This window comes from Amblyomma americanum, chromosome 7, assembly GCF_052857255.1.
Source record: "Amblyomma americanum isolate KBUSLIRL-KWMA chromosome 7, ASM5285725v1, whole genome shotgun sequence".
NCBI lineage: Eukaryota > Metazoa > Arthropoda > Arachnida > Ixodida > Ixodidae > Amblyomma > Amblyomma americanum.
This window is the reverse complement of record NC_135503.1, coordinates 136098280-136113868: the sequence shown is the minus strand read 5'-3', so window position 1 is coordinate 136113868 and position 15589 is coordinate 136098280. Positions and strand designations below refer to the sequence as shown.

The following is a 15589-nucleotide window of genomic DNA, read 5'->3' as shown; positions in this document are numbered from 1 at the left end:
GATAATAATACTTAGATTCATCTATCGCTTATATAAAATTATAAAGCAGAAGAAAAAACAACCATGCCGCCATGCTTTATAATTAATTTAACAACCATGCTTTATCAGCAACTTTCTTAAAGCGATAGGTTAATCGTAGTATTATTATCCCACTGATAAGTACAACACATAAAAAATTAAACATTCCCTTATGCACCATGGTTTCGGTGACTGTTGGCTCCCTTCATAAGTTTGTCAAAACGAGCCCCTCATTTCCATTACATTTGTCTGCTAACAGCTTAATTAGGGTCTCGGTTGTGGCAGCCTTGATGCCATAGGTACCATAAGAGGGCTCTCGCACAGTCGCCGTCCTCGCCGTTAGATGACGTTTCACATTAAGCTCGCGGTATTACAGGACGTGCTACGTCCGCCGCTATGGACGAGGGTGGCGCTGGTGAACACTATCAAGGTTCGCTTACACCCAATAAACATAAATACCCACGACAGCAGCACATTGCACACCCGTCGCCGTAGCTCAGTTGGTAGAGCACCGGACGCGTAATTCGAAGGTCGTGGTTTGGGATCCCACCTGCGGAATTTTTGTTTTGTCTGCGTCGTTATAAGTAAATTTCTTAAAGCGATAGATTAATCTAAGTATTGTTATCCCACTTATAAGCAAAACATAAAAAATTAATCATTCCTCTGTGCAACTTGGTTTCGGTGACTGTAGGCTCCCTTCGTAAGTTTGTGAAAACGTGCCCCTCATTTCCTTCATCTTGTCTGATAATAGCTTAACTAGGGTCTCAGTTCTCGCAGTCTTGATGTCATAGGTAGCATAAGAGGGCTCTCGCCCAGTTTCCGCCCTCGCCGCTAGATGACGTTCCACGTCACGCACGCGGTAATACAGGACGTGCTACGTCCGCCGCTATGGTCGAGGGTGGCGCTGGTAAATCTCTAGAAACAATAGAACACCTCATTCTAAAATGTTATGGTATCCATCTCGATGTCGATGCAGGCACAGTCACTCTTCTTGAGGCCATAGGGTTTAGGGATAACAATAGTAAAGTAATAAGAATAACAATTGTAATGTAGGAAGAAGACGAAGTTGTTCTGTATCAGAATTCTGCCTTCACGTCTGTGCAATTTTTTGGTAATTTCTGCTATAAACAGGAAGGCGCCGCTCCCTTTTTGCCACGGCGATGGTAGTGGAGGCTGCCGTGCCTCTGTTGGAACACGGTGGATCGGCAGCAGCCGCCCAGAGGAAGCGCCTGCACCACCAGAGTGACTCGAGCAGCCAGGGCACTGTTGTGTATTCGGTGCCAAGTGAAGACTCCTCGTCCTCGGCCGACGACAGTTTCATACCGGTTGTTGGCAAGAAGGCCAAGCGCAGACTGCGTAGACAAGCCGAATCGTCCTCACCAAGCACGTCAACGGTGTCATCAAGAACGCCAACGATCATCACGGCGCGAAGTTCCTCAGCGCAACTTGAACCTACTGAACAGGCAAGCCATCTCTATTTATCTGGAGAGCCTTGTACCGGGAGGCATAAAAGATGTCAGAATCAACCCGTTCAAAAACGTCATTGCCATTGATGTGGTGGAGCGAAGTTCACTAGAGAATTTAACCGCAATCACAAAACTCGGCAACATCTGTGTACGCACCCTTATCCTCCAGGACAGCGGCACTACGGCTGGCGTAATCTACAACGTCGACATCGCCATCTGTGATGCAGATTTACCCATGTTGATCAAGCCGGCAACCAACGGCATTTCCGTCATTCAAAGTTCAGCGGTTAGGAAGATCTACGTGCATCAAGCTGACCTTCAAGGGTGACTGCATACCATCGTACGTGAAGGTTGGGCACTTTCGTCATTCAGTTCGACATTTTTTGCCTAAGCCACTTCAATGCAGGAAGTGCATGAGGATCGGCCACGTGTGCGGCGTCTGCATCAGCTCCATCGTGTGCCCGCGATGCTCCGAGTCACACAGCGGTGATGTTGGCTCCGCGACTACCTTGAATTGCGCCAACTGTCACGGCCCTCATGACTCTTCCTCGAAAAACTGCCCCCGTCTAAAGACCGAGCGGGTGGTACTGAAGCAAATGGTGCGAGACCATTCTACGCACAAACAAGCCGCCACAAAGGTGCGACGACGTCGTTCGCGCCGCCGAAGGTCGTCAAAGAAAGCAGTCACATTTGACAATAATGCCCCAAACCCAACTGCAGCTTGTCCGCCTCCACCAAAAACCGTACCAAAGCAAGGGAGCCCCGCCCTTCGTGAGGCTGGACCTGCTGCCTCAGATGCAACTTTGCCAACACTGCCAAAGCCTTCTACGCCTACTGCGTCAAGGATGTTAGCGCACTCAAAGCAGTGTGCAGCGCCTACGATTGATCCAGCCAACAGGCACGATCAAGGCCATGGCCCAGATATGCAAGTGATTGCAATGCTAACGTCACTAATGAATGCCATGCGTGCTCTGCTTTCCAGCCTAGGCACGCCAGCAGCAAATAGCGCACTTCAAGTGCTGGACGTGCTACATCCAGTTCTTGCGGCTCTACAGTAGACGGTATCATGGCTCCTTCGGACCTGTCTTTTCAAAAGAAAGTCAAGCAAGTTTTCATTTTCCAATGGAATGTTCGTGGGCTCCAGTCCCGGATTTCCGATTTACGGCACTACCTCTACGAGAATCACTTCCCCATTCTTGTGATTTGTGAACCGAAGACCCCGGCAATTTTGCGAATATCCGGTTACGAGGCATTTTCATCACCCACGTGCAACAGATCCAGCAAAGTCGTCGTCTACATTCCACGTGACCTTACATATGTGCAACATTCAGTTCCTCTGAACGAAGACAAATCAGTATGTTTGCCTGACAGTGAAGAGCCGAGACCTGACGTTTACGCTACTGGCGGTGTACTTGGCGCCATCAAGTCGTTTCGACGCCAGAAGGTTGAGTGGTTTGATGGCAGCTACACCTGCTACGTGGGTTATTATGGGCGACTTCAATGCTCATCACACCATGTGGGGAGGCCTTAGGATGGACGTTAGGGGAAGACAACTTGTGTCCTTCGCCTCTGACCATGACCTCCAGTGCCTGAATGACGGAGGCCCGACCTATATACGAGGGGTGACTTATATCAGCTGCTTCGACTTGACTTTCGTTTGAAAGTGCCTTGACAACAGCGTCCGGTGGTTTTCGGATGTAGAAGCCCATGGCAGCGACCATACCCCAACCTACGTGGTTATTACCGGCAATTCCACATTTTCCCCAGCCACGTGTAAGCAGCGCATTGACTTGACAGTTTTTAAATTACTTATGGAGGCTGCTTGCGCAGAGGGCTTCTCTACCGGTCTTGAACAAAAAATTAAGGAGGCCATGGAACACGCCACCTGCCCCTTTAACCCTGTCGCTAACTACACAGATTTTGACTTCGAATTGCAGCGACTGCGATCACAACGGCGCAGGGCAGAGCGCAGATACCGACGCAGAAAGTCGCGCCTAGACCTAAGAGATGCTAGGCGCATACAGAAGAAGATTCAGTGCAGAATTCAGGCACTGCAAACACAACGGTGGAGGACATTTTGCCAAACACTTGATCCACGGAAGCCTTTGTCACGCGTTTGGAGTGTAATTCGGGGTCTTGGCACGTACCCTCAACAGCGCTACCCGTTCAAATCCATAGCGCTCCACCAAAGGCGCAGTGTGGTTGAGGTAGCCGAAGATTTCTGCCCAAGAATAACAGGCCCTCCGAATCCAGGCGCAACGCTGCACTGCAACAATGTTCCACCCTCACGGGATTCTGGGATGGATGCACTATTCTCCATGGAAGAACTTGATGCTGCGCTGGCTTGTTGTAGAACGTCATCATCACCAGGGCCCGATGGTGCGACGTACTCCGCACTTGCCAACCTTGGCCAAGAAGCTCGACGGGCTCTTTTGAACACTTATAACAAGTCATGAACTTCTGGTATAGGTCCTCATGATTGGAAGACCAGTCGTCTGGTTCCACTTCTTAAGCCGGGGAAATCACCGCTCGACCTTTCATCATACCGTCCAATTGCACTCGCCAGCTGCGTCGACAAAGTCATGGAAAGAATGCTGCTCACACGTGTGGAATGGTACTTGGAGCGATATCAGATTTATCCAACCTTCATGTCTGGGTTCCAACGGTGCCGCTATTCTATCGACAACGTGGTTGACCTTGCAACGTCGGTGCACCACAGCAAAAGTTTGAAAAGATTGACCGTGGCATTGTTTTTGGATATCAAGGGCGTGTACGACAACGTAACGCATCAGGCCATTTTGGACGCAATGGAAGCTGCTGAGATCAGAGGCCGCACGTTCAGCTGGATACGCAGCTATTTATCAGAGAGGTCGTTTTTTGTCCTGACTGCGGACGGAACAACGTCCTTAGACCGAAATTTGTTTGGAGTCCCTCAGGATGGAGTGCTGAGCTCAGTTCTCTTCAACCTTGCTCTTATCGGCCTGGTCGACGTATGCCACAATCTGCTCAGATCTCGGTATATGCAGACGACATCTGTATTTGGGCATCAGGGGTGACCCGTCCTCAAGTTCGTGCAATACTTCAAAAAGCGGCATCGATATTGACATCTTATCTTCGCTTGCAGGGCCTGAACATTTAGACCGAAAAGTGTTCACTTGGGGCATTCACACGCAAAATAATGTCACGTTACACCATTTGCATCCATGGCGACGCCATTCCCTATGAGAGAAGCCACAGATTCCTTGGAGGTGTCATCGACAGGAACCTCTCGTGGAGTCCACATATCTACGACATGAGAAAGAGACTAATTTCGATTGTCCACGTCCTCTCCTTCCTCGGGGGAATGTCCTCGATGCTACAACTGTACCGTTCCCTATTTCTGGGCTACATGCGGTACAGTCTTCCGATATTCAGTTCTATTAGAAAAACAAATATCAAGACTCTTCAAAGTATGCAAGCGCAAGCTCTCCGTATCTGTCTTGGACTGCCTAAATGTGCATAAACAGCAGCAACTGTTCTTGTTGCCCGGGAACATCCTGTTACTACATACATTGCTGTTGACACCATGAGAACACATATTCTGCACCTCACACGGGTTACCTGTCATCACCTCGCAACACTCCCAATAATTAGGCCGCGTACTGCATTCGCCAAAGTCATTGAAGCCCATCGCGCATATCTTCCATCGCAGTTCACCCCTGCGTCAAGACCGTGCTCACCCTTATGGAGTCTTCATGAACATCGGGTTCACCTCTATATTCCTGGCGTTACAAAGAAAGCTGGTGTATCACTGCCCGCCCTCAAACAACTGACATTGAATCACCTGCATTCTTACCACAATCACCGCATACATATTTTCACAGATGGATCAATTCAGTCGTCCTGTTCTGCGGGGTCGGTGGTGACATCGCCCAGATCCATCTTCATGAAAGTGAAGACGACCTTTCCAACATCTTCAACTGGTGCGGAACTCGCAGCCTTACGGGCTGCGGTAGAGTTCATCAGTCAAGAACCTCCACATGACTGGACGGTTTTCACCGACTCTAAAGCAGCCCTTCAAGCCCTGCAAGCTGCGCTACGCCGCGGGTCGCTGGAGCAACAAGTAGCTGAGGTCCGTCTACTGTACCACGGCACCATTTCCAAAGGTCATGACATCATTTTTCAATGGCTGCCAGGACACTGCGGTATTAACGGTAATCACCAAGCCGATGCGACTGCGCGTTCTGCTCACAACGACGGACTTCCAGTGAGGATCCCAATATCGAGACCTGACGCTGCGTGTGGGCTGCGGCCTTTGGCGCTGGAGCTCACACTTTCAGCGTGGAACACGGGAGAGTTTTGCAACCTCCGCCTCAAGGCACTGGACCCTGAACTGCGCCTTCGTCTTCCACGTAACTTAGAACGTCGCGACGCAACACTGTTATGCTGTTTATGGATCGGTGTTGCATATACCGATTACTATGCGTTCCGGATGGGGATGGCCGACAACCCTGCCTGTGAGAGCTGTGGTTGTGAGGAGACCATCGCTCATCTTCTCTGTGAGTGCCCTGCATTTGCGAGTGCAAGACGTACACTGTGTTGTGCCCTGGACCGCCTCGATCCTCGCCCATTAACAGAGCAAAAGATCCTCGGTCCGTGGCCACAGCAGTCGACTGCCCTCAAGGCATACAAAGCACTCTTTGCCTACTTGAGAGCGACTGGATTGAGTGAGAAATTGTGACAGCGTTGTGCGTGTGTGTGTGTTTTGCATTTTTTTCCTTCTCTCTTCCTCCTTTTAGTCCCCTAATCCCTCTTGCCCATTGCAGGGTAGCCAACCGGAACCCCTTTCTGGTTAACATCCCCGCCTTTCCCTCCTCCTATCTATCTATCTATCTATCTATCTATCTATCTATCTATCTATCTATCTATCTATCTATCTATCTATCTATCTATCTATCTATCTATCTATCTATCTATCTATCTATCTATCTATCTATCTATCTATCTATCTATCTATCTATCTATCTATCTATCTATCTATCTATCTATCTATCTATCTATCTATCTATCTATCTATCTATCTATCTATCTATCTATCTATCTATCTATCTATCTATCTATCTATCTATCTATCTATCTATCTATCTATCTATCTATCTATCTATCTATCTATCTATCTATCTATCTATCTATCTATCTATCTATCTATCTATCTATCTATCTATCTATCTATCTATCTATCTATCTATCTATCTATCTATCTATCTATCTATCTATCTATCTATCTATCTATCTATCTATCTATCTATCTATCTATCTATCTATCTATCTATCTATCTATCTATCTATCTATCTATCTATCTATCTATCTATCTATCTATCTATCTATCTATCTATCTATCTATCTATCTATCTATCTATCTATCTATCTATCTATCTATCTATCTATCTATCTATCTATCTATCTATCTATCTATCTATCTATCTATCTATCTATCTATCTATCTATCTATCTATCTATCTATCTATCTATCTATCTATCTATCTATCTATCTATCTATCTATCTATCTATCTATCTATCTATCTATCTATCTATCTATCTATCTAAAAGTAATGTAAATAAATCTGATGTGATAATTAGCAAAAAACGATTGGTGGATTGGTGGGTGAAAAGCAGAGAGGTGACATAAGTTTTAATGTATAGGAAAACGTATTTTAAAGAAAATGGCGAATTTAAATTAACGACTTACAGCAGAGTTACACTAAAATTAAGGAAAAAAAGAGCATGGTGGCAACTACCACTGCCCCGTTTCAAAGGGGACGCTCCTACCTTCCATCCATGGTTGGCTTACACCCAATAAACATAAATACCCACGAGAGCAGCATACCGAACAGCCGTCACCGTAGCTCAGTTGGTAGAGCACGGGGCGCGATATTCGGAGGTCGTGGGTTCGAATCACACCGGCGGCATAGTTCTTTTTTTCTGCCGTTTTAAATAATTTTCTTTAAGCGATAGATTAAACTAATTATTATTATCCCACTGATAAGCACTACGCGTAAAAAAATTAAACATTCCCGTATGCACCTTGGTTTCGGTGACTGGTGGCTCCTTTCGTAAGTTTATCAAAGCGAGCCCTTCATTTCCTTTACCTTGTGTACTAATATATATATATATATATATATATATATATATATATATATATATATATATATATATATATATATATATATATTGCCACACTGCTCACATTCTGCGAGCGCCGCCATGCGGCCGAGCGGCATGACTGGGCTCGTGGGGGAGCGAAGAAGAGGACGTTCCCGTTCGAACGGGCGCTGTTATCTTGATTCAGTCTTCTGACGTTTCCTTCCCCGCGCAAATGCTTCATTGGCATTCTACCCTATACCTTGGCCAATCCCCCCACGTGGGTATGTGCCATATTACTTGAGGAGAAGAAGAAGAAGAAGAAGAAGAACGGGCGCTGCTGGGTTTCTGGCCTTCGGATTAACAAAAGCCCTTTTTTCGTGCCGCCCTACGTTTGTCGGCGACATTTTGGTGGATCCGCTGGGTATCGTTCCATGAACGCTCACCCCGAGGGCAACTCTGACGCTGATCAGCGATGCTTGAACACAACACCCGACCACAAAGCGAGCCGCCGCCTGCGAAGCCTACAACCCGAGTTCGGCCAACTGACAGCGCCGGTAAGGGCCATGACATCCACCGCGGCTAGCCAGACAAGTCAGCACTCCGGGAGTGCCCCGCCATTTGTCCTTCACGCACCTCGATCGCCGCCAGCGTTCCACGGGGACAGGTTCGAGGACGTCGAAGACTGGCTGGCCAGCTTTGACCGAGTGGCGAGTTTCAATGAGTGGGACGGCGAGCGCAAGCTGCGCAACGTCTACTTTGCGCTGCAGGACTCGGCCAAAACGTGGTTTGAGAACCACGAAGCTTCCTTTACCACCTGGGAGGCTTTTCGTCAAGTGCTGCTAGCGACATTTACCAGCAGCGATTGAAAAGAGAAAGCGGAAATCGCCCTGCGCTCGAGATCACAGCAGCCGAACGAGGGCGTCGCGATGTTCATCGAGGACATGACGCAACAGTTCAACCGGGCCGACCCTGCTATGCCCGAAGCCCAGAAGGTACGACACTTAATGCGTGGCGTAAAAGAGCAGCTGTTTGCCGGACTGGTCCGTGACCCGCCACGAACAGTGTCCGACTTCACCAAGGAGGCAATGGGTATCGAGCGCTCTTTACAGGAACGGAGTGGCCACTACGGACGTCAGGCTACTGTAGCAGCCTCTTCCCAGTCCCAGTACACGCCTACGTCGCTGCCCGCCGAGGACCTTTGGGAGCTTGTAAGAAGCCTGGTGCGCGAGGAACTGGCGAAACTTCGCTTTGAAGCTCCACAGGTCAGCGTCGCTGACATTACGGACGTGGTCCGCGAAGAAATCCGACGAGTTGTGCAGCCACCCCCAGCTCCACACCCGGCGCCCTCCGTTATGACGTACAGCGAGGCGCTACGAAGTCCCGGGCCAGCGATGCGAGCCTTTTCCCCCATCGCTCCTGTGCAATACCTGCAGGAGCCAATCGCAACAGCACCCTCCGCGCGGCAGGAGTTCAGACCCCCCGTGAGCAAAGCGCACGTTTGGTGTACGCCAAACAATCGGCCGCTCTGTTACCACTGCGGAGAGCCTGGCCATATCCTCCGCCACTGCCCCTACCGCAGGGTGGGTTTAAAGTGATTTTCACCTGACTCGCCTCGACCACGCTACGGTGAAAGACCACGGGATATCGAGCAGTACTTGGCTGAAAACGTGCAATCTTCGACCTCGCAGCGACGCCAGTCCCGATCGCCATCCCCAAGGCGGTTCCCTTCGCCCGGCCGCCCGTCATCCTCTGGCCAGTTCAGAGGTACGTCCCCACGTCGGGAAAACTGAGGACGGCGTCCTCTGGGGGTAGGACCGCCGCTGCCGCAGACAGTGAACAGCCTCCATCCGACGATTTTATGCGACGACCCCACCCGCCGACCTTAAAGGCGATCCCACCGCCGACCTCACCGACGACCTCAGCGACGACCCCATCGACGACGGCACCAAAAACCTCGCCGACAAATTGTCAAACAATTGTTTCCGCCGCCGAAATTCTTGTTGCCGCCGATGGCTATGACGTATCTGCAATCGTCGATACCGGAGCCGACTTTTCTGTCATGAGTAGTAACCTAGCCGCAACCCTCAGAAAGGTTCTAACACCTTGGCATGGGCCGCAGATACGCACAGCTGGTTGCCATGTGGTAACGCCGGTTGGCGTCTGCACCAGCCGTATAAAGATCCGCGGTGCAACTTTCATTGGCTCCTTCGCCGTGCTACGAGAGTGCTCTAAAGAACTGATTCTCGGCATGGACTTCCTTAAAGAGTACGGGGCGGTCATCAACCTGCATGAGCATTTGGTATCGTTTTCGACACAGCGAGTCGTTGATACCGACCCCGAGCCGCACAGAGCACCATTACGCATCTCTGATGACCACACAACGATATCGCCGAGAGCAAGCAAGTTTGTCACAGTCCAGTGTGATACCAGCTCCGGTACTCGGGGCATTGCCGAAGCGAATATGTCGCTGCTACTGTCTCGGCAAGTTAGCGTTGCTCGCGCCCTTGTCAACCTTGTTCACGCGCGTACCATGCTCTTAGTGACCAACTTTAGTTGTGAACCCGAACATTTGACGAAAAACACGGTGATTGCCCATTTTGAAGAACTTGGCGAACATGCCGGCCAATGTGCCTTATCAACAACGGCTCCCGAAATAGCCGAACAGGACACTGCAACAGCCATTAGGACCGACGTGAACCCTGACCTTCTGACCAATCAGGAACGCCGCGTGGAAAGCCTTATTGACTCTTTCCGCGACTGTTTTGCATCAACGTCCAAGGTTCGCCAGACGCCAATAACTAAGCACCGTATTATCGTCGACAGTGACCAGAGACCGCTATGTCAGCGTCCTTATCGTGTTTCGTCGAAGGAGCGCGATGCTATCCGCCGCCAAGTTGCCGAAATGCTCCACGACGACGTCATACAACCATCGACGAGCCCCTGGGCGTCACCTGTTGTCCTCGTCGCAAAGAAGGACGGCAGCCTACGGTTCTGTGTAGATTATAGACGCCTCAATAACGTTACCAAAAAAGATGTCTATCCACTGCCGCGCATTGATGACTCATTAGAGCGCCTCCGCCATGCTACCTACTTTTCGTCACTCGACCTCCGTAGCGGTTATTGGCAAATCGAGGTCGACGAACGTGACCGAGAAAAGACCGCCTTCGTTACTCCTGACGGACTGTACGAATTTAAGGTGCTTCCTTTCGGCTTGTGTTCAGCCCCTGCGACGTTCCAACGTATGATGGACACCGTACTAACTGACCTGAAGTGGCAGTCCTGCCTTGTCTATCTCGACGACATCGTGATTTTCTCCGACACGTTCGAGGAGCACCTGAAACGTTTGCGTGCCGTCTTCGAAGCAATTCGTTCTGCGGGTCTGTCTCTCAAGCCTGAAAAGTGCCACTTCGCATTTCGGGAGCTCAAGTTTCTTGGCCACATTGTGAGCGCTCAGGGCGTTAGCCCCGACCCAGAAAAGACCGCCGCCGTTGCTGTATTTCCACAGCCAACAGATAAACGAAGCTTGCGGCGTTTCCTGGGGCTTTGCGCCTATTATCGGAGGTTCGTTGAAAACTTCTCCAAGCTCGCAGAGCCGCTGACTCGCCTGACAAAAGACTCCGAACCCTTTGTCTGGGGCCAAGATCAGGAAAAAGCTTTCAGAGAGCTTAAGGCCCGCCTCCAATCTACGCCTATCCTTGCCCACTTCGACGAGCAGGCCGACACGGAACTGCACACAGATGCCAGCAATGTGGGCCTCGGTGCAGTAATTGTGCTGTGGCAAAACGGTGTGGAACGCGTGATCGCATACGCAAGTCGCACTTTGGCCCGTTCCGAAGTGAATTATTCCACAACGGAAAAGGAGTGTCTCGCTGTTGTGTGGGCAATCACAAAATTTCGTCCATACCTGTACGGCCGCCCGTTTTGAGTCGTCAGCGATCATCACTCCTTGTGCTGGCTTGCGAACCTCAAAGATCCATCGGGGCGACTTGCACGGTGGAGCCTTCGGTTGCAAGAGTTCGACGTCACCATCGTGTATAAGTCGGGTCGGCAACATAGCAATGCAGACTGTCTCTCCCGAGCTCCTCTTCCGTGCCCACCAGATGAGTCCGGCGACGATTCTGCTTTCCTCGGCGCTGTCACCACATCCGACCTTGCCCACCACCAGAGGGCCGACTGCGAACCGCTGCCTCTAATCGAGTACCTCGAAGGAATCGCTCCGTCTCCGCCCAGACTCTTCTCGCGCGGACTTTCGTCGTTTTGCTTATTAGATGGAGTCCTCTACAAGAAAAACTACGGTCCGACCGACACTGCGTATCTCCTCGTTGTCCCAACCGTGCTTCGTAAGGAAGTTCTCGCTGCATGCCACGACGACCTTTCTTCTGGCCACCTCGGTTTTTCCAGAACATTGGGACGCCTCCGCCACAAGTACTACTGGCCACGGCTTGCTGCGGTCGTCCAACGCTACGTTCGAACCTGCCGTGAGTGTCAACGACGGAAGGTACCACCGACAAAACCGGCCGGCCTTCTGAAGCCAATTGATCCACCGCAAATCCCATTCCAACAAGTCGGCATGGACTTACTGGGCCCATTCCCGGTGTCCTCCATGGGAAACCGGTATATTGTTGTTGCCACGGACTACCTAAGCCGCTATTGTGAAACCAAGGCTCTTCCCCGTGGCACCGCGGCTGAAATTGCACAGTTCTTTGTTCACCACATCGTGCTTCGCCACGGCGCCCCCGTGGTTGTATTAACTGACCGGGGAACCGCGTTTACGTCGACTCTTACACACGAGGTCCTCCGTCTTAGTGGCACCAGTCCTAGAAAGGCGACTGCTTACCATCCTCAAACGAACTGACTTACTGAGAGACTGAACAAGACCATCACAGATATGATGTCTATGTATGTCGACGCTGACCATCGCAACTGGGACGAAATACTTCCCTACATCACGTTTGCGTACAACACCGCCCTCCAATAAACGACGCTCTTCACCCCCTTCCGTTTGGTGTATGGCCGAGATGCCCTGACCATGCTCGACGCCATGCTGCTCCCGGATTGTACCCCCTCGTCTGTCCCAGGCGCTGACCAATTCGTTCGCGATGCAGAAGCCCCTTGCCACCTTGCTCGACAACGCATTCGCCACCAGCAGACAACTGACGCCCGGCGTTACAACCTCCGCCACAGGGAGGTGATTTACCAACCCGGCGAGCACGTCTGGGTATGGAGCCCTATACGTGTGCGCGGTCGCTCTGAAAAGCTTCTGCGGCGCTACTTCGGTCCCTACGAGGTGCTACGTCAACTCAGCGATGTGAACTATGAAGTGTACCCGCAAGGAGTTGTCCGGTCTTCTCGCCCGCCCAAGTCTGAAGTCGTCCACGTGTCCCGCATGAAACCGTATTACGCCCGTTAGCCCCTCCCGGAGTTCACATTCAGTGCTGCCACCACACGCCATCGCACTTTCGGTGTCTCCACACTCTTTATCCCCCTTGCCGGAGGCATCGAGGCGATGCCTCTTGAAAGGAGGGGGGCAATGCCACACTGCTCACATTCTGCGAGCGCCGCCATGCGGCCGAGCGGCATGACTGGGCTCGTGGGGGAGCGAAGAAGAGGACGTTCCCGTTCGAACGCGCGCTGCTGGGTTTCTGGCCTTCGGATTAACAAAAGCCCTTTTTTCGTGCCGCCCTACGTTTGTCGGCGACAATATATATATATATATATATATATATATATATATATATATATATATATATATATATATATATATATATATATATATATATATACAAACTTAAGAAGGGAGCCAACAGTCACCGAAAGCAAGGTGCACAGGGGAATGTCTGGTCAGCTCCACATTTCTGTAAACGAAATGGATGCGCTACCCACCGTATATATACACATGGACCCAGATAAATTTAGTAAGGATATATATATATATATATATATATATATATATATATATATATATATATATATATATATATATATATATATATATATATATATATATATATATATAGCGTGTCCCAGCAAACTCTACCCAGTGTTGGTTTAAAACAACCGAAGCACTCCGACACGGCGCGACCAAATGCATGTCGGCGGCTTTGTATGAAGAAAGCATTTGTTTTGTATTCTGCACAATTAGGAGAGATTAATTACCAAACTTCGAAACAACGTAACGAGGTAGCAATTTCCTGTCAGAAAGTTGTAAAACCGTTTCCAACACGTCCGTCTGAAGATTTCTGACTTTCCATCTATAACGTATTTTTTATCCGCTTAATGCAGATGGCAGTGCAATACAAAATACCACGTGACAGGCCCGCTTGCGCGCCGCAGTGCCAGTTGGAAGTTTTAGCTTAGCGTTTCTACGGCCAGCGGGCCGGAGCGGGCGAGCGGATACACCGGCGCAGAGGCGCACGAGAAAGGAGTTTTAACCGGGCGGATCGCCCGTCTTCTCGAGCAGAGTAGAGTCGCTTGCTCTGCTTCTCCACCTATCGGTCACAATTCGAAATAGAGTAAAACTAATATCAATTAAGCCTGCTAATAATGCGCTCAAACTGATTAGTAAAGGGAGATTCTGTGTTTTTAGTTAATTATTCGGCAACGCAGCAGCGCCGGTGCATGTGTTCACGGCAGCCATCTTGACTACCCGTACACGCCCGCGCGCTCTTACGCACGCTTGCGCGAGGGTGGCTAGAATGGGTCATTCCAGCCACCTTACTCGCGCCGTGCCTATCGCTCCGCTGCAGAGGGCTTCCCAGCGGTTGTAAGCTTAGCTTCGCAAAAATGCTGGCCAGCCCAGCGACGTGCGCATGCGCAACGGCGTCTGTGCTCGTCCGCTCCTGTCCGCTAGCCTTAAAAACGGTCAGGTAAAACTGCCTAGTGTCTCAAACGTTCCGTGTGCAAACGAAGAGATCATCTATCCGGGTGTGCTGCCGCTTAAAAGGCAACAGCGCAGCGGCGCAGACGCTGGCTGTGCGATCTAAGCCAGCGGCATGCTTTCCTCCTGGCGGTTAATGACACGCGCAGCCCTTATCGCTTGCGCTGGTGGAAATACCACAGCCAGCGCCTGCGGCTCTTCTCGGTAGATTCTTTTAGCTGCAGCGCACAAAAAAAATTACAGCTGGTAGCGAGCCTCTGAAAGTGGTTAGGGAACACGTCTACTTAGGGCAGGTAGTGACTGCTTATCCTAATTAGGACACGGAAAGAACAAGACGAATAAGAATGGGGTGGAGCGCATTTGGCCGGTTCTCTCAGACCATGAAAGGCAGTTTACCGATATCCCTCAAGTGAAATTTTTGCAACAGGTGCGTCTCACTGGTACTAATGTATAGGGAATAAACGTGGAAAATGAGAAAAAGATTTAAACTTAAGGAGAACACAGGCAGCTGTGGAAAAGAACATGATAGTTGTAACTTTAAAAGACAGGAAGATGGCAGACTGGGTCAAGGAACAAACTCGTGTCAACTACATCCTAATCACAATCAAGAAGAATAAATGGGCTTGGGCAGGGCAGGTAATACGAAGCCAAGATAACTGATTGTCGTTAAGGGAAACAAACTGAATATCAATGAAGACAAGTATAGCAGGGGGCGGCAGAAAGTTCGGGTGTTAGGGTGAGATCAAGAAATTTGCAGGGATAGGGTGGCCGCAGTTGGCACAAGTCAGGGTCAGTTGCAGAGGTATGGGAGAGGCCTTTGGCCTGCAGTGGACGTAGTCAGACTGGTCATGATGACATCCGGCTGAATGGTCTCTTCTTTCGTAGGCGGAACATTTCAGAGCATTGCGATCACGCATAACAAGCTGGCGTGTCATATGGCATTTTTTGGGTGCAGCTGCAGTGAGTGGTAGGAAACTAAGAAAAAACAAAATTTGAAATTGCTCAATGGGACTTTTTGACGAGCGTTCTACAACTTCCTGATTAGAATGTTTTGTCTAGCTTCGTTGCTTGCGAAGTTCCTTTATTAATCTCGACTAATTATG

The 15589-nt window shown here is 49.9% G+C and overlaps 1 protein-coding gene across 2 annotated transcripts in view; it reads left to right on the top strand.

Annotated features, from left to right (window-relative positions):
* LOC144097477 (uncharacterized) overlaps positions 1 to 15589 on the top strand; it is a 44630-nt gene that overhangs the window by 21928 nt on the left and 7113 nt on the right. The window lies entirely within an intron of this gene.